The following is a 22,483-nucleotide window of genomic DNA, read 5'->3' as shown; positions in this document are numbered from 1 at the left end:
TGTACTTTCAGAAAGCCTTTGATAAAGTCCCACAAAGGAGAATGGTGAACAAAATTAGGGCACATGGTACTGGGGGCAAAATACTGAGTTGGATTGAAAATTGGCTGGCTGACAGGAAGCAAAGTGTAGTGATAAACGGGTCCCTTTCAGAATGGCAGGCAGTGACCAGTGGGGTACCACAAGGTTCAGTGCTGGGACCGCAGCTGTTTACGATATATATTAATGATATAGACGAAGGCATTAGAAGTAATATTAGCAAATTTGCTGATGACAAAAAATTGGGTGACAGTGTGAAATGTGAGGAGGATGTTATGAGAATACAGGGTGAGTTGGACAAGCGAGGTGAGTGGACGGATACGTGGCAGATGCAGTTTAATGTGGATAAATGTGTGATTATACACTTTGGTGGCAAGAACAGGAAGGCAGATTACTATCTCAATGGAGTCAAGTTCGGTAAAGGGGAAGTACAACGAGATCTAGGTGTTCTTGGACATCAGTCAATGAAAGCAAGCATGCACGTACAGCAAGCAGTGAAGAAAGCTAATAGCATGCTGGCCTCATAACAAGAGGAATTGAGTACAGGAGCAAAGAGGTCCTTCTGCAGCTGTACAGGGCCCTGGTGAGACCGCACCTGGAGTATTGTGTGCTGCTTTGGTCTCCAAATTTGAGGAAGGACATTCTGGCTATTCAAGGAGTGCAGCGTAGGTTCCCGAGGTCAATTCCTGGAATGGCGGCCGGGACTATCATATGTTGAAAGATTGGAGCGACTGGCCTTGTATACACTTGAGTTTACAAGGATGAGAGGGGATCTGATTGAGGCGTATAAGATTATTAAGGGATTGGACACTCTGGAGGCAGGAAGCATGTTTCCGCTGATGGGTGAGTCCAGAACAGAAGACACAGTTTAAAAATAAGGGGTAGGCCATTTAGAGCAGAGTTGAGGAAAAACTTCTTCACCCAGAGAGCGGTGGATATATGGAATGCACTGCCCCAGAAGGCAGTGGAGGCCAACTCTCTGGATACTTTGAAGAAAGAGATAGATAGAGCTCTTAAAGATAGTGGAATCAAGGGTTATGAGGATAAGGCAGGAACAGGATACTGATTGTGGATGATCAGCCATGATTGTAATGAATGGTGGTGCTGGCTTGAAGGGTCGAATGGCCTACTCCAGCACCTATTGTCTATTCATTCACCATATCCAGATACATGAACGTTGGATCACTCTCCAAAGGTATCAGTAACTATTGCCAATCCTCAGTTACATCTGGAGAACTTGATGTTTGACCTTTCTGAACCAGTGCAGGTCATGTGGTGAAGTCGCACTTGCAATGATATTAGGTAGCGAGTTCCCAAATGGTCGTGAAGGATTAGTGATGTTTTCCAAAAGAACAATTTAAATGTTTTCACATTTTTGATTCAATCCAATGATCTGACATATTACACAAGGTTGTCACAAAACAATATTTGATACCAGGCACTTAATAGGACAAGTGACCCAAAACTGGCCAAAGAAGTAGGTTTCAAGGAACATCCTGAACAAACAAGGGGACTTTGAAAACCAGGGATGTTTAGGGAGTAAATTCAAGAGCTTATGGCCTTAGGAACTGAAAACATGAAAAAGGTGGGAGTTAATACCAGAAACCCACAGGAGGTTGCAAGTCAGGGAGAACAAATGTCTTGAAGGAAAAAGCAAAAGAACAGTAGATGCTTGAAAGTTGTAACACAAGCAGAAATTGATGTAAAACTCAGCTTATCTGGCAGTGCTTGTGGAGAGAGAGCAGCATTACTGTTTTGTGTCCAGTGACCCTTCTTCAGATATATCTCAGAGGGGTTTGCAGCTGGAGGGACTATCAAACGAAAGAGGTGTGATGACAAAATTTCAAAATAAGGATATGAATTTCAAAACCTTGGTGCTTTGCCACTGAGAAAATGTTTATGTTAGTGAGCACAGAATGGCAAAACTTGAAGATGTTAAAATCGGTGAGAATAAACACATGGGCAGCAGATTTTTGGATCATTTCAAGATTTCAGGGAAGTAGTATTAAGAAGCCGGCCGGGAGCGTGTTTGGGGAGTTAAGTCGAGAGGGAGCAAAGGAATGGATGAGAGTTTCAGCAGCAGATGAACTGAGATGCTGTTGAGGTTGAAATTGTATGTGGCCTTTGTGATAATGAGCGTGGCGGTGAGTAATGTGGTTAGAAGCTCATCTTGGGGTGAAATATTGCACCCTGACTGTGACCAGTGTGTTACCTGCCAGTTACCAGGGGCAGGGATGGAGTCAGTGGCGAGGGAGTAGAATTTTGCTCCCAGCCTGGATTGACATTTTTCATTGTCTATTTAAATGTGATCTATACCCCTTTTCAAACAGGAACGGACTTGGCAGCAGAACTAATTGGTGAACCAACTGTCAGCTTTATTGAGACAAAGTGTGGAGTTTATCTGTTATGAAGTAAACTACAGTGACAAACTCAGACAGCTATTTACAGTTGAATGTGGACTATACTGCTGAAGTCAATAACTAGGCAGTAGAGCAGTGAAACAACTTATTGGAGGTTTTGCAGCCTCGGTCTTCAAACTTTTTCTTCTGTCTTGAGCTTTTATCTTCTGATTCTCGTTGCTTTCCATTGCACAGACCTTTCTTCAGAATCTCTTTTCTGCTTGTTCTTTTTTGATTAACCTCCCTCTCTGCCCAATCACAGTTCATTAAAACAACACTCACCTCACTTCACCACGTGATGTTCTTCATATTCATAATTATTCTCTTTCCATCTTACCTGAGGACTGCTAGACCTGTATTTATTCCCCTTATTTCACCGCTATTTCTCTATTCGCTGACAGAGCGGTATCAAGAGTATCTTTAGCTTTGAGCTGCAGGAAGCCTTTTCAATCGCGACTTATTAAAAAATAACAAAAGAACTGGGATGTTGTAAATCAGGAACAAAAACAAAGTTGCTGGAAAAGCTCAGCAGGTCTGGCAGCATCTGTGAAGGTAAAAAAACAGAGTTAACGTTTCGGGTGCAGTGCCCCTTCCTCAGAGCGACTTATTAAAACCCCAGGATCGCTAATGTAACAATCTTTCTCATCCAGTTCTCAGTGTCATTTGTCTCAAAATGCAACATTGCGACGACGATCATTTGCTTCTAACAATAACACAATCGCTAATGTAACAATCTTTCTCATCCAGTTCTCAGTCTCATTTGTCTCAAAATGCAACATTGGGACGACGATCATCTGCTTCTGACAATAACACAAAGCACTGCGCATGCTCCAGCTCACCGTGAAGTCTGGCTGATTGATGTCAGTGCGCGACCAATAGGAGCACAGATGTGCCGTGCATGACCGGGCGGATGTCGCCCAATCGGAATGAAGGGAGGGCGGGATCAGTGAAAACCAAACCACGTGATCATCCACGACAGCGGTCCAGAGTCGCTGAGATAACCGGAACTGCAGATGCCGGAGAACCAAGATAACACGATGTGCAGCTGGATGTACACAGCAGGCCAAGCAGCATCAGAGGGTCTAGATCCTTTGCTGAGACCAAGATTTGTGCAATTGAGGTAAGAGCAGGCCGCGGTAAAGAAAGCAAACCGGCAGAAAGCTGGAGGGAAGTGATATTCGTATGGGTTTGGAAGTTTTACAAACAGTTAGTGTACGTCGGAAAACACACGCGTTTGAAACTCCCAGACTCACGTTTGCAGAAAACAAATCAACGCCTCAGATGGCGATAGGCCCGTGTGACCGTCACCATCTTTATTGGGGGCAATGATCCGCGGGGCGCACGCGCGACAGCTTTGAAACTTTAAAAGGGCCGGGGTGAAGCTGGAGGAACACGACAGGACAGGCAGCATCAGAGAAACAGGAAAACTGACGTATTCGGGCCCACACCCTTCAGAAATGGGGGAGGGGAAGGCGATACTGAAATAAACAGGGAGAGACGGGGAGACAAGTGGAGAGGAAACAGACAAGTTAAAGAGGTGGGGATGGAGCAGGTAAAGGTGAGTGTAGGTGGGCAGGGGATGGGTCAGTCTATGGAGGACCAACAAGTCAAAGGGGTGGGATGAGGTTAGCAGGTAGGAAATGGGGGTGTGGCTTGAGATGGGAGGAGGGGATAGGTGAGAGGAAGAGCAGGTTAGGGAGGTGGGGATGAGCAATTGTTTATTGCAAACTGAGTGGAGGTGTTCTGTAAAGCGGTCCCTAAGCCTCTGCTTGGTTTCCCTGATGTAGTTGAGGCCACAATGGGAACAGCTGATGCAGTATACCACATTAGCACCTGCATTCCCCATACAGATGGCCTAAAAGCCCTACGCTATTTCCTGTCCTGCAGGTCTGACCAGTTCCCCTCCACTGACCCCGTTATGTGCTTCGGTGAACTTGTCCCACTGCCTACAGACAAAGGGGGTGGCCATGGGTACCTGCATGGGCCCAAGCTTTGCCTGCCTCTTTGGAACAATCCCTCTTCTGTACCTCCTCCTCCAGTACATGGATGACTGTATCGGCGCTGCCTCGTGCTCCTATGAGGAGCTCGAACAGTTCGCCCACTTCACCAACACCTTCCACCCCAACCTTAAGTTCACCTGGACCATCTCTAACCACCTCTCTCACCTTCCTGGTCCTCTGTTTCCATCTTGGGGAACAATCTCAAAACCGATATATATTTCAAGCCCACTGACTCCCATAGCTACCGAGAATACACCTCCTCCCACCTGTCAAGTTTGTTTTCGGAGACCCTCACGGACGTGCTGCAATAACAAGACACAGACCTGTTTAGAAAAACACCAATCATTTTCTTACCAAGCAAGTACAAGCTGTGAAGAATCACTGTACTCAACCCGGCACACAGTGCAGAGTCTCACAAGGAGTTCTCCCTGGACAGTCCCTGCTTTTTATACTTTACAAAAAGACATGATACAGAAAATGATTTCACAATTTACAATGGCATCATACATAAAACAATTACTACAACAGACAAAAACAGGATACCAAGCAATTATTACATCAACAACATAAAAGACCAGGATATAGTTTTGATTGCTTGTGAAGTAGCTGCTAACGGCAGGAGGCGATTTTGAGTTGTTGTCTGGGACAGATTGTATTTCAAGTTGCTAGTGTGTCTGGCTAGGACAAAGTCAGTGCCCTGGCCCCTTAGTCAGCGACAGAAGTTACATACTTTAGAGGTTTCACACCTTTACAAATTTTCCCCACCTAACCCTATTTGATACAGATTGATTCTAATTTCAGTTCAGTCAGGAAACTTAAGACAGTGTCTGCATACCGATGTGTGAGAAGAAAAGGAGTTACAAAAGCTTTACACTGAATTCCTAGCTGGGCAGGAAGCTTCAGGGCAGTGCCTGCATACCGATGTGAGTAGATAAAAGACTTTACTTCTATAAATCAAAGTCTCTGTATAGGAATCAAATGCAGATGAAAGACTTTGATTTCTATACTTCTTTAAATTAATGGGATGTTATCACATTAACATCTCACACCCACCCTCCGTCCTGCAAAAATGCCATCTCCTATTCCCAATTGCTTCACCTCTGCCGCATCTGCTCCCAGGATTCCACTCCCGTACATCTATGATGTCCTTGTTTTTCAAGGACCGCAACTCCACTCCCCACCTCCCCACTGCAGTGGTCAAGAACACCCTTGACCGTGTCTCCTGCATTTTTCTACAACTCCTCCCTCGCACCCTGTCCCTGCAAAAACAACTTAAAAAGAATCCCCCTCATCCTCACATACCACTCCACCAATCTCCGGATCGAACACGTCATCCTCTGACACTTCCGCCATCAGCAATCCGACCTCACCATCAAAGACATTTTCCCTCCCCACCCTTGCTTGCCTTCCGGAGAGACCAGTCTCTCCGTGACTCCCTTGTCCGCTCCACACTGCCCTCCAACCCCACCACTCCTGGCACCTTCCCCTGCAACCAAAGGAAGTGCTACACTTGCCTCCACACCTCCTCCCTCTTCTACCCCCCCCCCACCATCCCAGGCCCCAAGAAGACTTTCTACATCGAGCAGATGTTCACCTGCACATCTGCTAATGTGGTATACTGCATCCCCTGTACCCGTTGTGGCCTCCTCTACATTGCGGAAACCAAGCAGAGGCTTGGGGACTGCTTTGCAGAACACCTACGCTCAGCTCGCAAGAAACAACTGCACCTCCCAGTCGCGAACCATTTCAACTCCCTGTCCCATTCCTCAGATGACATGTCCATCCTGGGCCACCTGCAGTGCCACAAAGATGCCACCCAAGGGTTGCAGAAACAGCAACGCATATTCTGCCTGGGAACCCTGCAGCCCAATGGTGTCAATGTGGATTTCAGAAGCTTCGAAATCTCCCCTCCCCCAACTGCATCCCAAAACTAGCCCAGCTTGTCCCTGCCTCCCTAACCTGTTCTTCCTCTCTCCTATCGCCTCCTCCCACCTCAAGCTGCACCCATATTTCCTGCTTACTAACTTCATCCCACCCCCTTGACCTGTCTGTCCTCCCTGGACTGACCTATCACCTCCCTACCTCCCCACCTATACTCATCTTTACCTGCTCCATGCCCGCCTCTTTAACTTGTCTGTCTCCTCTCCAAATATCTTTTCTCTCCATCTTTGATCTGTCTCTCCCTATTTAGTTCAGAATCCTCTTCCCCTCCCCCATTTCTGATGAAGTGTCCAGGCCCGAAATGTCAGCTTTCCTGCTCCTAAGATGCTCCTTGGCCTGCTGTGTTCATCCAGCTCCACACCTTGTTATCTTGGATTCTCCAGCATCTGCAGTTCCTATTATCTCTTATCCAAGAGAAATGTTTGTTTCTTATGGATTTCTTTCCCAGACTGTTGGATCATAGCAGCTCACACTGCTCTTGCTCACTTCTGTGCTCCCTGATCACCTTTGTCGGTGTCTAATCTCTTCAGTCTCTAATGATGGATAGATTTGATCTCTGTAGTATTTTACTGTAATTTCCTTGTACCTTTTTTGTAAATAAATTTTCCACTGCTGCCCACCCCCTGACCATGTGCTGCTCTCTTACCAGATTAATTTTTGAATGGTATCTTTCACAGTCAGGAAATATTTTCCCAGAAAGAGAGTGTATTTTTCTTCCATTTCAGACCCCAAATTCTACAGCGTTTTTATCTGTGTCATTCATTTTGCACTTCTGCAACATTTACTGTGTGTTTCTCCTTCCACAGATACCAGCGATCGTTGCCAAAGCCCTGTTACCTGTGGGGAAGGTGATGTTTAACTTTCGTGTGCTGCTGCAGTTTGTATGATAAAGGTGCTCAAATGGAGCATTGTGAGAGAAGTTACAGATCATTCATCTAGCGATACCGAAGAGCTAATGGTGTATGTTCAAATCAACAAACTATTTGTATTTTTATCATCTTTTATAATTTCACGAAAATATTATCAACAAACTTTTGACGTAAGGCCATATTAGGTCAGGTGACCAAAAAGTTACCAAATCTACAGGTTTTCCTGACTCTCTCAAGGAAAGCAAACCTCAGAGGTTTATCAGGGGAATTCCAGATCACGTTTTCTGGCAACTTTAGAAACAGCCTCCAATAGTGAAGGGATGATTAAACGCATTGTTGGAGTCTGGAACTAAATGAGTTGTTGAAGTCTTGAAGGTTGTGTGGTGCAGGGAGATAGGGCTCATCACAGCCAGGAATTAAATCAAGGGTGAGAATTTTAAATTGTTGTTTATAAATAGGAGCCTTTGTGGGTCAGGGAGCACAGCAGTGATGGTGAATAGGTCTTGGTACAAATGAACTTGTGTGCAGCAGAATTTTAGGTATTCTTGAGGTTGCAGGGATGTTGAATGTGGGAGGCCGACTGGCAGTGAGTTTGGGTAGTTAAGTCTAGAGATAACACAGGAATAGATGAGAGGTTCAGCAGATGAGCTGAAACTAAGGTGTCACTGTCAGTCATTGTCACTGAAGTGGAAGTAAGTGGTTTTTGTGCAGAGCTCCGCTGTTTACCCTCACCTCACCTCAGGAATTCAGCTGTTTGTGAATTTGCGGATCAAGTCTGTAATAAGATCAGGAACCGAGTGCCCACCATGGCCCAAGCTGGGTGTCACTGAGCAGGTTACTGCTGAGTAAGTGCTGCTTACGACCGCTGTCAATGACGCCTTCCATCACTTTACTGATGATAGAGAGTAGATTGCTTGAGGGGAAATTGGTCGGGTTCGATTTTCAATGTTTTTGTGCTGAACAGACCTGGGCAGTTTCCCAAATTGTTAGTAGATGCCAGCGCCGTAGCAGGACTGAAATAGTTTGGCTTGGATGCTAGCAAGCTCTAGAGCACTAGTCATCGCTACTATTGCCAGAGTGTTGCCAGGGCCCATAACCTTTGCACTGTTCATTCATTTCTTTAATATCATGTGAAATGAATCAAATTGGATGAAAACTCACATCTCTGATGTTGGGGACCTCTGGAGAAGGCTGAGATGGATCATCCAGTTGGCACTTCTGGCTGAAGATTGCTGCAGACTTGTCTTTTGCATGGATAGGTTGGGCTCCTGTGTCGGGTAAAGATGGGGATTTTTGGCATGCTTCCTCCAGTGAGTTGTTTAATTGTCCATCACCGTTCACGACTGGGTGTGGCAGAACTGCGGAGCTTGCATCTGATCTATTGGTTATGGGGTGGCTTAACTCTAACTCTTGCTGCTTATGCTATTTGGCATGCAGATAGTCCTGTTTGGTGGTTTTACCAGGTTGGCACCTTATTTTTAGGTATGCCTGGTGCTGCCCTTGGCATGCCCTCCAATACTCTCCATTCAACCAGTGTTGGTCCCCTGGATCAATGGCAATGGCTGTCTGTAGGATATGCTGGGCAATGAGGTTACAGATTGTGCTGGAGAAGGTCTGCTACTGTTGCAGTCTCTCTCAAAGCCTCATAGATATCTGGTTTTGAGCTCCTGTGTCTGTTCCAAGTCTGTCCCTTTTAGCCGAAGTTAGTGCCACCCAACGCAATGGGGGGTATTATCAAGTTTAAGATGAGGCTTTGTCTCCACAGGACTGTGCGGTGGTTGCTGTTAACATTCCTGTCATGGACAGATGCCTCTGCAGCTGGGAAATTGGTGATGATGAGATCAGCTATATTTTCCCCGTTTGGTGCGTCAGCACCTGCTGCAGTCCCAGCCAAGCAGCTTTGTCCTTTAGGACTCGACTAGCCTGATTGGTAATCCTCCTGCAAACTACTCCTGATGTGGACATTGAGTACATTTAGTGCTATTCACACTCGCAGTGTTTCCTCCAAGTGCTGTTCAACATGATAGAGTTTTTTGCTTCTTAAAATTCACTCTTGGGATGTGGAAATCGCTGGCTGGACCAGCGTTTATTACCTGGAAGGTAGTTAAGAGTGAAGCACATCACTATGGGTTTGGAGTCACATGTCATCCAGACCAGGTAAGGATGGCACATTTCCGGAAAGGACATAAGTGAACCAGATGGGTCTTTCCTGATAATTGGCAATGGTTTCATGGTCATCATTAGAATCTTAGTTCCAGATCATTATTTAATTCATGTTTCACCATCTGCCATGGCAAGATGCGAACCCAGGTCCCCAGAATGTTATCTGGGTCTCTGGATTAATAATCTAGCGATAATACTACTGCTGATTTATCAACCAAGGGAGGATGGTACATGGTAATCAGCAGGAGCCATGAGACTTCCAGGCGTCAGAGTCAATGTTGAGTACTCCCAGGTCAAATAATCTGGTCAGAATAGCACTGTGCTGTCACGTCTGCTGGGACAGGGCTTCACTAAGGACAATGATAGTGGTGTGTGTCATTGTTTGCCAGGTATGTTTCCATGAGTCTGACACTGTTCCTTGACTCGTCTTTGAAGCGGCTCTCCAAATTTTGCCACTAGCCCCCAGATATTATTAAGCAGGAGTTTGGGGGGCCGATAGGGCTGATTCTGCAGTTGTCTTTCCTAGTTCCCTGGTAGATGCCAAATGGGCCACCCAGCTTCATTCCTTTGTTGAAACTTTGCAGTGATTTGCAACTGAGTGGCTTGCTGAGGTTGGCAAATTTCTTTCCCCGAAGGACATTAGATTTTTTTTTCTCTCTGTCATCAGCAATCGTTGCCATGGCAACCAGTTGATTCTTCCAGTTTTTTTTATTGAATTCAAATTCCACCATCTGCTGAGATAGGATTTGAACCTGGACTTCTGTTGTACATTTTAACATTCTGGATAAAAGTTAGTCATCAGGTTTGTTCACTCATTTTTAAATATCACTAACACAGGCATGGTTTCTTTGCAAAACACTGTCCATCATCCTGTCTCCTCCATCCTCCCCTCCAACGGCAAGTGAAGGAGACACATGCAGTTTCTATTTCACTAAGATTGAGACAATCCAGTCAGCTGCCTCTGCTGCTTCCATCTCTTCCACAAGCCCACCAAACCAAATTGCCTGGCATGTTGCTCCTCGCTTTAGGCTTAAACTTGCATCTTTGTCCAGTTTCATGTCAAGCCTTATCAGAGCTTATCTGAACCCTTTGCCCTATTCTCACGAAACTACAAATATTCCAACTCTTATTTCTCCTCCTCCTCCCTGCCTCTTCCCCCATGCCAATTCACAGATATTGTTACTTGTTCTGTCTGTTTCTCTTTTCTGGTTATGTCCTTCTCACCCATTCTGTTTAAAACCAATGTTCGACCTCACCGTCATTGGAAAATCCCACTCCATCTCTCTTTCCTGTCTGAAATCCATGTAGTAAATGTCCCTCAAGGATCTATCCTTGGCCCATGCTGTTTCTCACCAACATACTTCCAGGAGGTGAGATCTTCGACAAGCACTGTGTTAACTTTCACATGTATTCTACAATGTTCAGATCTAACTCGTCTCCATCACTTTGCTCCACTGTTACTCAATTATAAAACTGCTTATCATGCTTCCACGACTTGATTAGCTGAAATTTCCTCCAATAACACTTTGTGATAGTAAAACACATTGCCTTCAGTTATTATTACAAATTATTTTTCCTTACTATTGTACTGAATCCATCCCTCTCATTGGGAACTGTCTGAGGCTGAACTGCACCCTTCTCAATAATGCTCTCATATCTGGTCTCAAGAAAAACATCTTACCGTACATTTCAATCACAAATGCCAGAAATTTCAATCTCTAAAATGCTCCTTCTCTCCACCTCACTCCAGCTCATTCGCGACTGAAACCCCTTACCCATGTCTGTGTTGCCTTAAACTTGACAATTCCAAAAGAGAACCCTCTCTTCTCTGCCTTATCAAGAATCTGCTCCCACGATGAGAAATATTTCCTCAGCATTTATCCTGTCAACTCCCTTAAGAATCCTCTATTTTTAATTAGAACATCTCTCATTCTTCAAAAAAATCTCGTTAGTATATTCCAGACCTGTTTAGTCTTAGCTTAAAACATAATCCCTCCAAACCAATGATCATCTTAGTTCATCTTCTTTGAAATGCCTCCAGTGAAGTTATATACTTGGTTGAATAAGTGGACCAAAAAAGCTGCTCACATTCTTCCAGATGTGGTCTTGCCAGCAAGTTGTATATTTGTCCTAAGACATGTATTCCAAACTCTTATACTGCAAACACCTTGACATAAGGATAACATCCCATGACCCTTCCCGATTACCTGTTGCAACTGTGTGCTCGCTTCATGCTTCCTGCACAATTATTCCTGAATCCCTTTTGTGTTGCAGTTTTCCACAGTTTTTACATTTTTAAATAACACTGTTCTTTGGTCATGTCCTCAAAAAATAGCAACTTCTCGTTTTCCCAAAATATACTCCATTTGCCGACTTGTCGCCCATTTATCAATATCTCTCCATAAACTCTAACCCTCATGGAACTTGACTGTTATCCCTTTTTATGAGATCCTCCCTCATTCTTCTCATCTTTTTTTTGGGAGCACTGGGCAACATGACACATATGTAATTGCTGCCTTTTTAAGGGGCGTTTTTTCAAATGACTGGGAGAAGCTTCCTGCCCATTTCTCAGAATCGAGACAACTTGTTCATCAAGTTGCATTGGGCCGGAAAAGCTGATGTCTCATTGTGGCAGTGCAGCAGCACAGAAGGAAAGAAAAGGAAGCAAATCCTGCTGCCTGCATCTCACTAAATCTTGGCCATTCTTTGCCTTGTGTCAAACACCTGTTGTTCTGTTCAGTGACATGAAGCCCCAATGTGGAAATTCCTAGAAGCCCAAATAGAAATCCCTCAAATCAGCTGCTGACTCCCACAAGGAGTAATGTGCAGCAGGAACAATGCACAGTTACCCTCGGCCAGGAGGAGGGGATGTTGTGGATTTCTACTCTGACAGTGATGGATTTTATGAATTTGTGTTACAGGATATTACAAGTGGACTTTCAGGTAGGAAGCTCAATAATTGTAACACCAAACTCTGACAGAATTACTCAATTCAATCAGGACCTGGATATTCGCATTGTGTGTGAGTATTGTGTTCCTGCTCATTCCCATTTGCCATGTAAAATTTCTCTCTTATTACTCCATTCTCTCAATAGATCTTTCCTACAACTTTCACTATATGTGCTGTAGTCCTTTTTTATGGCCAGTTGAGTGTACGTTTTACCATTCTAATGTTTATCTTTTGTAAACACCTCCTATCAAAGGTCCCCTCAAAATCCTTTGTTACAAGGAGATCAATCTCCGTTTCCCCAAGCACCTGATTACCCAATGACAGTTTGCTTCTTGTGTGTAAGGCACTCATCCACTTTTCACTTCCACTTACCTGCATGAGTACAGCCCCAACAATATTAAAGGAAGTTAACATCCTCCAGATGAAGCAGTGTCGGAGTGGTGTCCCATCCACCACATTCAACATTCCCCTCTACACCACTGAGGCAAAGTGGCATCACTGTGCCTAAGGTGAAGTCACCATTATCCTACCTGACCATAGGGCTGGTTTAACCTGAAGATTACCACACCCCAGGCAAGAGGAGAGGTTGTGAAGGAGAGTCCATCTATTGTCGATGGATATTCTCAATATGTACCAGCAATACCTAAGTCACATGAAATTATAACTTTAAAAAAAAAACCCTATCCATGCAACTAAAAACCCTCTTCCTACAAACCATTCTGTTAAATCTCCTCTGCCCCCTGTCAGGGACCCTCCCGTCCTTCACAGTGTGTGGGATCTTTGGTTTGCACAGACTCAGCTCGTCTCTGTTCCTGTCTGTGATGGCATCATGCTGTGACAATGGCACTGAACCTCACTGTCTGTGAGGGTGGTAGACGCCGAGATCCTCATAGCGTTTAAGGCATATTTAGATGCCCACTTGTGATGCCAACGCAGACATGTCTATGGGCCAAGTGCTGGAAAATTAGATTAGAATAGTTAGGGTGTGGTTTTTAACCAGCCCAGGCTGGATGGGCCACAAAGCCTTTTTCTGTACTGTAGACCTCCGAGACTCTTCACATAGGAAGATGCCCAGCAATATTTCAAGTTATTTCAGAAAATGAGATATTAGAATAAATGACTCATGATTGGTCAGTGTTTTCGGGAGAAAAGTGAGGTATAGAGGTAAAGCGGTTGACTTCAATTCTGGGGCCTGAAGCCCAGGAAATTGCAAGTACCGCCATCATGTGGATGAATAAAAATAAGGATTGTATTAGAGGAAAGAAATATCGTTCTTGTATCATTGATCTGTGAGGCTGGATGATATGTGAGACAAGAAGGGTTCTGAGACTGGAGAAGACTACAAAAATAGAGAAAAGTGAGCTTGGAGGAGATTACAGAAATGGGGAAGATTGTGAGGCTGGAGGAGACCAGACAAAGGGAGGTTTGTGACGGTAAAGACAACTATAGAGCTAAAGAAGTTTGTGGGCTGGAGGAGATGACAGATAAGGTGGTCTGTGAGACTGGAGGAATCTGGATAGATGGTGTGAGTTGAGGCTGGAGGGGGATTCCACAGATGTGAAGGGTGTTGAGGCTCGAGAACGATGTCTGCAACAATGCAGGTAGCGAGGCTTGAGGGCATGATCTGGAGGGTAGTGAGGTCTGAGGTATGATTCCTGCAGTAGGGAGGGTAGTGAGGCTCCAGGGTGGATTATCATCATAACAGCACAGTGGTGTACTTCCAGCAGATGGAGTGCAGCAGTAATAGAAAGTACCACTTTCTCCAAATCGAATAAAAGTGGAAATCAATATTTGCCTGTGCAGCAAAGGCCACGTCCCACAAGTAAATTAAAATGGATGTGTCTCTGGTTTGGAGAGAGTGAACAGAAGCTCAGGTAATTCTCCATTGTAGCAATGTTTGGTAACTGTGGAGTACAACATTCAGATAATTGGCAAAAAATGCAGAGTGAAAATGTGAAGAGTGTTTGACTCCGCAAGTTCCCAGGATCTGGAACAGTCTGAATGGCAGCTGGATGCAGATTTAGCAGTTATTCTCAAGAGAGTTGGGATTTAACTTTTCAAGGAATGATGGGCAAATGGTTGGGGAATTGTTTCAGTTTTGCAGCACCTCCCAGAGTGAGAGTGAAGCCTTTGACATGATTCCACATGGTAGACTGATGCGTAAAGTTAGATCACATGTGATTCAGGAAGAGCTTGCTAATTGGAAGCGGAATTGGCTCAGTTGGAGGAGAGACCGTGGTGATGGAGGATTTTTCAGAGTGGAGTTCTGTGACCAGCATGTTCCACAGCATTTGGCACAGGGTCCACTTTTGTTTCTCATTTATATTAATGATTTGGATGAGAATTTAAGGGACAAGATTAGTAAGTTTGCAGATGATACTAGAATTAGTGGTATGAAATGTTGGTATAGTGGTCAGTGAAGGTTATCGAAGATGACAGCAAGATCTTGATCAATTATGTCAATGGGTTGAGGAGTGGAGGATGAAGTTCAATTTGAATAAATGTGAGACATTGTATTTCAGTAAAATGACCAGGGTAGGACTTGCACAATTGATGGTTGCACCCAGGGTAGTGTTGTGGAACAGAGAAATGCTGAGATTCAAGTGCATAATTCTTTGAAGTTTATGTAGACAAGTAGACAGAGTGATTAATAAGTTGTTCAGCTCACTTGCTTTCATTGCTCAGACCTTAGAGTCTCAGAGTTGGGATGTTATGTTGAGGTTGTACAGGACATTGTTTTGGCTTCATTTGAGGTATTGTGTGCAGCTCTGGTCGCCCTGTTACAGGAAGGACATTATTATTAAACTGGAGACAGTTCAGAATAGACTTGCTGGGATGTTGCCAGGAATGGAGGGCTTGATTATCAAATAGACGGCCAAAGCTGGCACTTTTCTCACTGCAGCATAATGGGTTAACGAGTGGCCTTAGAGGTTCATAAAATCATGAGGGCACAGATTATGCAAATAGCAAGGGTTTATTCCCGAGGTTGGCTGATTTCAAGACAAGCGGACATGTGTGTAAGGTGAGAGGAGAAAGACATATTTAAAAAGACATGAGGGAAACTTTTATTTTTACGGAGTTGTCCATGTGTGGAACAAACTTTCAGAGGAAGTGGCAGATACAGGTACAGTCACGTTGTTTAAAAGACATTTGAATTAGGACATAGACAAGAGAGGTTTAGAGGAGTATATGCCAGATGCAGGCAGATGTGATCAGTTTAAAATAAAACATATTTATTTAATATACATTTCAAAATTCTAAATTGGAGTAAGGCCAACTTTGACATTGTTGGGCAAGAACTTGCAAAAGATGATTGAGAGAGGTAATATGCAGGTCAAGGAATGCTTGGAAAGTGGGAGGTCTTCAAAACTAAAATAAGGAGAGCCCAGACACAATATGTTCCTGTTCATGTGAAGGGCAAGGCTGGTAAATGTAGGGGATACTGGCTGACTGGAGAAATTGAGGCTGTGGTCAAGAAAAAGGCGGCAGCACATGTCGGGTATTGACAGCAGGAATTGGGTCAATCCCTCGAAGTACAAGGGCAGTAGGAGTATACTCGAGAAATCAGGACGGCAAAAAGGAGACATGAGCTATCTTTGGCAAATCAAGTTAAGGGGAATCCCAAGAGATTCTGAAACTTCATTTGGGACAAAAAAGCAACTAGGGAGAAAATAGGGCCCCTTTAAAGATCAACGAGGCTGTCTGTGTGGAACTGCAGGCTGAGATAGTGAATGAGTATTTCACATTAGTATTTACTGCAGAGAAGGATATGGAAGCTAGAGAACATGGAGACATAAATAATGAGTCGTGAAAAGTGTCTACATTACAGAGATCTAGGTGCTGGATGTCTTAAAATGCATAAAGGTGGATAGGTTCCTGGCACCTGATCAGGTGTTACCCACAAACTCTGGGAGAAGCTGGGGAAGTAATTGCTGGCCCCTTGCTGAGGTATTTGTATCACTGACACTAGTGAAGTGCCAGAAGGCCGGGTGGCTAATGTGGTGCCATTCTTTCAGGAAAAGCCACGGGACCATCGACCGTTGAGCCTGATGTCAGTGGTGGGTAAGTTGCTGGTGGGGATTCTGAGGGACAGGATTTGCATGTGTTTAGAGAAGCAAAGACTGATTAGGGATAGTCAACATGGCTTTGTGAGTAGGAAATCTTGTCTCACTTAATTGATTGAGTTTTTTGAAGAAGTGACAAAGAAGATTGAAGAAGGCAAAGCAGTGGACATTGTCTATTATGGACTTCAGCAAGGCATTCACCAAAGCTCCACATGACAGATTGGTTAGCAAGATTAGATCAAATGGAACCCAGGGAGAGTTAGCTATTTGAAACAAAATTGGCTTGAAGGTAGGAGACAAGATTATGGTCAGCCAGGGGGGAGCGGATTCAGTCTAGATGACTATGAACAGCAGTGTGCTGCAAGGATCGGTGCTGGGTCCACTGCTTTTTTAATCATTGATGCAAATCATGTGGAATGAATATTGGAGGAATGGTTAGTAAGTTTGCAGATGACACTAAAATTGTTGTTGTAGTAGACAGCAAAGGCGTTTACTTCCCAAGCACAATGGGAACGTAATCACATGGGTTGATGGGCCAAGGAGTGATAGAAATAAGTTTAGTTCAGCTAAATGTGAGCGATTGCATTATGGTAATGCAAATCAGCGCAGGACTTAAACAGTTAATGATGAGGCCCTGGGGACTGTTATGCAACAGGGACTCCTTGGGGTGCATGTGCACAGTTCCTTGAAGGTGGATTGCAGGTTCAGAAGGTAGTGAAGATGATATTTGCTGTGCTTGCATTTATTGGTCAGTGCATTGAGTGTAGGAGTTGGGAGGTCAATGTTATAGGCTGAACAAGGCATTGATGATGCTGCGTTTGGAATACTGTGTTCAGTTCTGGTCTCCCTGCTATAGGAATGATGCTGTTGAACTTGGCAGGGTGCAGAAAAGATTTACAAGGATGTTGCAAGTGGTGGAAGTTTTGAGCTGTAGGGAGAAGTTGAATATGCTGGGTCTATTTTCCCTGGAGCATTGAAGGCTGACTGGTGACCTTATCGAGGTTGTTAAAATTATGGTGGGCGTAGGGTGAATGGCCAAGATTGTTTTCCCAGGTTAGGGGAGACGAGAACTAATAACATTGGCTTAAGCTGAGAGGGAAAGTCTTAAAAGGGAACCAAAAGAACTGCAGATGCCTTAAATCTTAAAAAAAAACAAATTTGCTGGAAAAGCTCAGCAGGTTTGGCAGCATCTGTGGAGGAGAGAAGAGTTTCGGGTTCTGAGGAAGGGTCACCGGTCCTGAAATGTTAACTTTTTTTTTCCTCCTTAACAGATGCTACAGGCCTGCTGAGCTTTTCCAGTGAATTTGTTTTTTTTTTAAAAGGGAAAGTGGGTGGTGCCTGTGTAGAATGAGCTGCCAGAGGAACTGGTGGAAGCTGGTAGAGTTACCCATCCAGATACCTCTTAAATGTCCTATGTGAATAGGAAGGGTGTAGCAGAATATAGGTCAAATGCTTGCAAATGGGATTAGATTAATTTGGGATATCTAGTCAGCATGGAAAACTGGGACCAAAGGGATTGTTTTGTGCTGTACAACGCTGACGAAGCATTTTTTGTTTTCATTTCAGATTTCCACAATTTTACTTCTGCACTATTCTTAGTCTTTCAGAGGGATCGAAAGGTTGAGTTACAGATCTATACAATGACTGTCCTTCCTCGCTGGCTTCCCCCACCTCTCTCTTTTGGTAGTTTTATGCAAACACTGACTGGATCCCTTACCTGGAGGATATTTATGAATGAATTTGTTCTAATGGTGATCCAGCATTTTCCCCAAGTATCGCTCCACACATGCCCAGAGAATTTCTCAGTTTCACAATCTGTGTCCTTCTGGTTTCTTACTCGCTCCACTTAACTTTCTGTTTGAAAGTATAGTCTGCAGTTGGAGAATTTAAACAGGTCCACATCCAGGTCTGACGGTCACTTTGTTTATCACAACCCAATTATCTCAGGATTTTGAACAATGAAGGAAAAAGCAGCACTCACATTGGGGAGAAATGCACATGGCGTGTGTGTTGAAGAGTCTGTGAAGATTCATCTGAAATGTCCGAACACCAGTGCAGTGACGCTGGGAGACAGAGTGTGGAAATGTGCAGATTGCAGGAAGGAATTTCTTCATCCATCCCAGCGAGTAACTGACCACCAGAGTCACACTGGAGAGAGACCATTGACCTGTTCTGCATGAGGGAAAGGCTTTGCTGATTCGAATTCCCCGCTGATACACCAGCGAGTTCACTCTGGGGAGAGACCTTTCATGAGCTCTGAGTGTGGGAAGGGATTCATTGTCAGCCAAACTGTTAACACACCAGTGAGTTCACAGACAAACACAGTTGAAGAACTTTGCTGTCACTCTCACTATCAAATGAACCATGGTTTTGGGCTGTTTGTACAGATGTTACCGATCCCTGCTCAATTAAAGGTGCTGGTATTGTGAATAAAATGTCACACTAACAGTTGTGTAAGGTAGAGCTTGGAAATAGTCACGTTGTCACAACACGTCGACACATTCGCACTGACTAAAGACTATCCACCTGCACAATATGTGAAAAGGGATTTCCTGGTTCATCAGGACTGGTTAACTACCAGCAAATTTCTGAATAAGTTGATTGGTTTGAATATAGCTAACAGTAGAATCAAAAATAGTATCAGTGATAATGGGAACTGCAGATGCTGGAGAATCCAAGATGACAATGTGTGGAGCTGGATGAACACAGCAGTCCAAGCAGCATCTCAGGAGCACAAAAGCTGACTTTTCGGGCCTAGAGAAGGTTCAAGGCCTGAAACGTCAGCTTTTGTGCTCCTGAGATGCTGCTTGACCTGTTGTGTTCATCCAGCTCCACACATTGTTATAGTAGATTCAAAAACCATGTGTTTTGGGCTTGTTGCTGGAGATCATAGAATCCCTCCAGTGTGGGAGCAGACCATTTAGCCCATCATGTCCGCTCTGACCTGACAAAGAGTGTCTTACCCAGACACTGTCTGCGTGAGTTTCCTCCAGATGCTCTGGTTTCCTCCCACAGTCCAAAACTGTGCAAATTATGTAGATTGACTATGCTAAATTGCCCATCGTATCTTGTGTGCAAAATGCAGGCATAGGGTAGGGTGTGAGACTGGGTGGGATGCTCTTTGCAGGGTTGATATTGACTGAATGGCCATCTTCCACACTAGGAATTCTGTGATGATCTCGATGGCCCTTTATTTGTTAGATAGGTCTGCACACCTTTACAATGACGGATTCTGTTGCTCTCCACAGACATTTGTTTATTGGAAACAATGTAATCTTTCATTTTGTGGATAAAAATCAAAGGAATGTTTGGATTTAAAACTTAGGTTTGGGATGAGTCATGTCCTATAATCCCTGATTACATTTTCCCTGTCGGCTATGAAACCTGGTGACCGCTGTGACTCTGCCTGGGGGCATTGCAGTCTCTTCAGCTCTTTACCTGGTGTCCGTAGCAGCGATGGATCTCATGATGGAAACATAAACCAAGACGTTGTATGATTTCTAGTACATATTTTCTATTTAGTCTTCTGTCCATCACTTCCCTAGAGGCTGAGATACTGGTCTGGGGACCTAGGTGTGAATCCATCTGGAAATAAGAATTTGATGATGACTGTGAATCCATTGTCTTTGTTGGGAAAAACCCATCTGTTCACCGATGACCTTTAGGGAAGGAAACTGCCATTCTTATCCAGTGATGTGATCATCCCATTATTGATTTTTTTTTTAAAATGTAAAAAAAAAACTCCTGCAAATACGTTTAACTCTGTCTTAATTTATTTGACAGCTGATGGTTCAAACTGCTTGATGGTCACTTTCTCTTTTGATCAAGTTGTGGCCATTTCGTGGTTGAAACCGTAGTAATTCTCGTACAAATAGTGCAAGCTCTGACATGCCACTTATGAACCAGACATCCACGTTGACCATATCCTGAGGCTGTGTACCATGAAAGTGAAATTTTTCACCATCTTATCTTCTTGTGCTGCTGTTTCAGGGAGCTATGGACTTGAACCTCCCAAACTCCTGAAAACCTTGAGCATTTCATCAAACTGACTTCCAATGGCAGGAATGGACAGGGTCAGCTTGGATTGATGAACATAATTCAGGCTCAACAAGTCTGTTGCAGCATTTTGAGAATGTAATTAGTAGTGAGTGTGGCCACCTCTCTGTACTGTAGTGATACAGATTCCCTGATCCTGATTGCCCTAATGGCTGACTGACACTGTCAAAGTCCCTGGGCTGATACCAAATGATTCCTTGGACATGCGGTGTCAGGATCCCCTGACTGAATCCTGTCTCCCTTGCCCTGACTGAGAACTGTTTCCCTGAGACTTGTAGACATGACCATTTGGTTGAAAAAAATGCATTAGTTGCCACAGCTGCTGACCAGCCCTTGACTGACTGCTGGTAATAACGATGCGAAGCTGCCTGACTTATGCCTGTGATAAGCAACCAGGCAAGACAGGAGCACTGTGGGACATTAGGTTCCAGTTGAGACATCAAAGTGCAAAAATGCCAGGGAAAGGCAGAGATATTGTGCCAGGCCCTGAGCAGAACATGCCTCAGGTGCTGAAAAGCATGTAGAGTTCTGACAGCAACAATGTACTTTGTGGGCAGGCAATTCTGCATCTTGACGTAGCATTTTTATTTCACTCTGGCTCATTTTGCTAGATCCGCAAATATCTATTGGTCTGGCTAATGTGAGAAATGGCTTTCGGCGTAATATGCCACTGACTTGGTCATTCACAGTTGTGTCCCACATCAGTGAGTCAGTAATCTGATTAAACTCACAGGCCTCGACTTGCGAAAAATAAAGCAGCCACATGCACATCTGTTTGATTGGTTGCTTTTGCACTCAAATGAAAAATGTGCATTGTATACACCATATCCTTTCCTGGCTCACAGTGTTCCCAAAATCTCTCATTCAATACATCCAAGTCATCATCATCAAATTCAAAATTAGAGAATACTTCGATAGCATTTTTTTCTGAAATGCTATTTGTAATGAGGTAGTGTTGGCAGGTGATTTTCTTTTACTTCTGATGCCATGTGTGAATATTCAGGGATGGTGTTGGTGGGAAGGTGCAGCATGTACCAGGGATGAGGCAATAATATTCGGAGCAAGTGCTGAACATGCAGAAAAGGAGAGATTAACGTTTACCTTGGAACAAGCATATTTGGAGAAAGTTGGGTGAAAGTACTGAGAGAAAGCATTTCAGTGGCACGGTGGCTCAGTGGTTAGCACTGCTGCCTCACAGCACTCGGACCCGGGTTCGATTCCAGCCTTGGGCGACTGCCTGTGTGGAGTTTGCACATTCTCCCCATGTCTGTGTGAGTTTACTCCCACAGTCCAAAGATGTGCAGGTTAGGTGGATTGGCTGTGCTAAATTGCCTGTTGTATTGAGGGAGGGGTACATTAGGAGGGTTATAGATCTGGCTGGTATGCTGTGAGGTTTGGTGTGGACTTGTTGGGCTGAAGGGCCTGTTTCCACACTCTAGGAATTCCATGATTATGGTTCCAGAGCATTGAGCATATCCCAGCATATAGTTCTTCAAGGATAGCAGGAACTTCAAATGCTGGCGAATCTGAGATGACAAGGTGTTTAGACCTAGAATTTTTCAAGTTTTGATCAGTATGCTTTTAAAATTGGTTTAATAAGACTTCATCATTCCTGGGAACACTGCAATACCACAATAATGCATGGAGAAAGCTCGTATTCCAACTCCCTGCTCCAAAAATCAGTTTAATATAGGGTCCTTAGGCAAAGGACATATCAGATATTAAAGCTGATAGGGACAAATGCTTTTTCTGTGGTCTTGTCTTCACACCAAAACCACGAAAACCAAGGCCATGTTTCCACACATGAGATAGCCACCAACTGTGAACACTTGGTATAATCAACACTTGATCCTATTTTCCACCAGCCTGACTGTGTGCAAAGACTTGTAAATCACTGCTGACAGTTTTTACTGTTGTTCCCAAACTCCTGGGCTTCTTAACCAGAGCAAAGAAGTCAGTTTGCACCAGTGCTTTTTCATCACTTTTCTAGAAAACATCTTCGTAG

General features: G+C 44.1%; 1 long non-coding RNA gene and 1 other non-coding gene across 2 annotated transcripts; one reads left to right on the top strand and one right to left on the bottom strand.

The window, feature by feature from the left end:
* Nucleotides 1–3,418: 3,418 nt before the first annotated feature.
* On the top strand, nucleotides 3,419–18,733 carry LOC132208900 (uncharacterized). The gene is made up of 4 exons (XR_009445005.1): nucleotides 3,419–3,555; nucleotides 7,183–7,336; nucleotides 12,330–12,430; nucleotides 17,989–18,733. It is a non-coding gene; the product is annotated as an uncharacterized LOC132208900 (long non-coding RNA).
* Nucleotides 18,734–22,074: 3,341 nt separating this feature from the next.
* On the bottom strand, nucleotides 22,075–22,266 carry LOC132208921 (U2 spliceosomal RNA). The gene has a single exon (XR_009445036.1). It is a non-coding gene; the product is annotated as a U2 spliceosomal RNA (small nuclear RNA).
* Between the last annotated feature and the right edge of the window lie 217 nt (nucleotides 22,267–22,483).

The sequence above is a fragment of the Stegostoma tigrinum genome, unplaced genomic scaffold (assembly GCF_030684315.1).
Source record: "Stegostoma tigrinum isolate sSteTig4 unplaced genomic scaffold, sSteTig4.hap1 scaffold_57, whole genome shotgun sequence".
NCBI classification, from domain to species: Eukaryota; Metazoa; Chordata; class Chondrichthyes; order Orectolobiformes; family Stegostomatidae; genus Stegostoma; species Stegostoma tigrinum.
The sequence above is the reverse complement of the archived record's forward strand: the minus strand, read 5'-3'. Positions and strand labels throughout refer to the sequence as shown.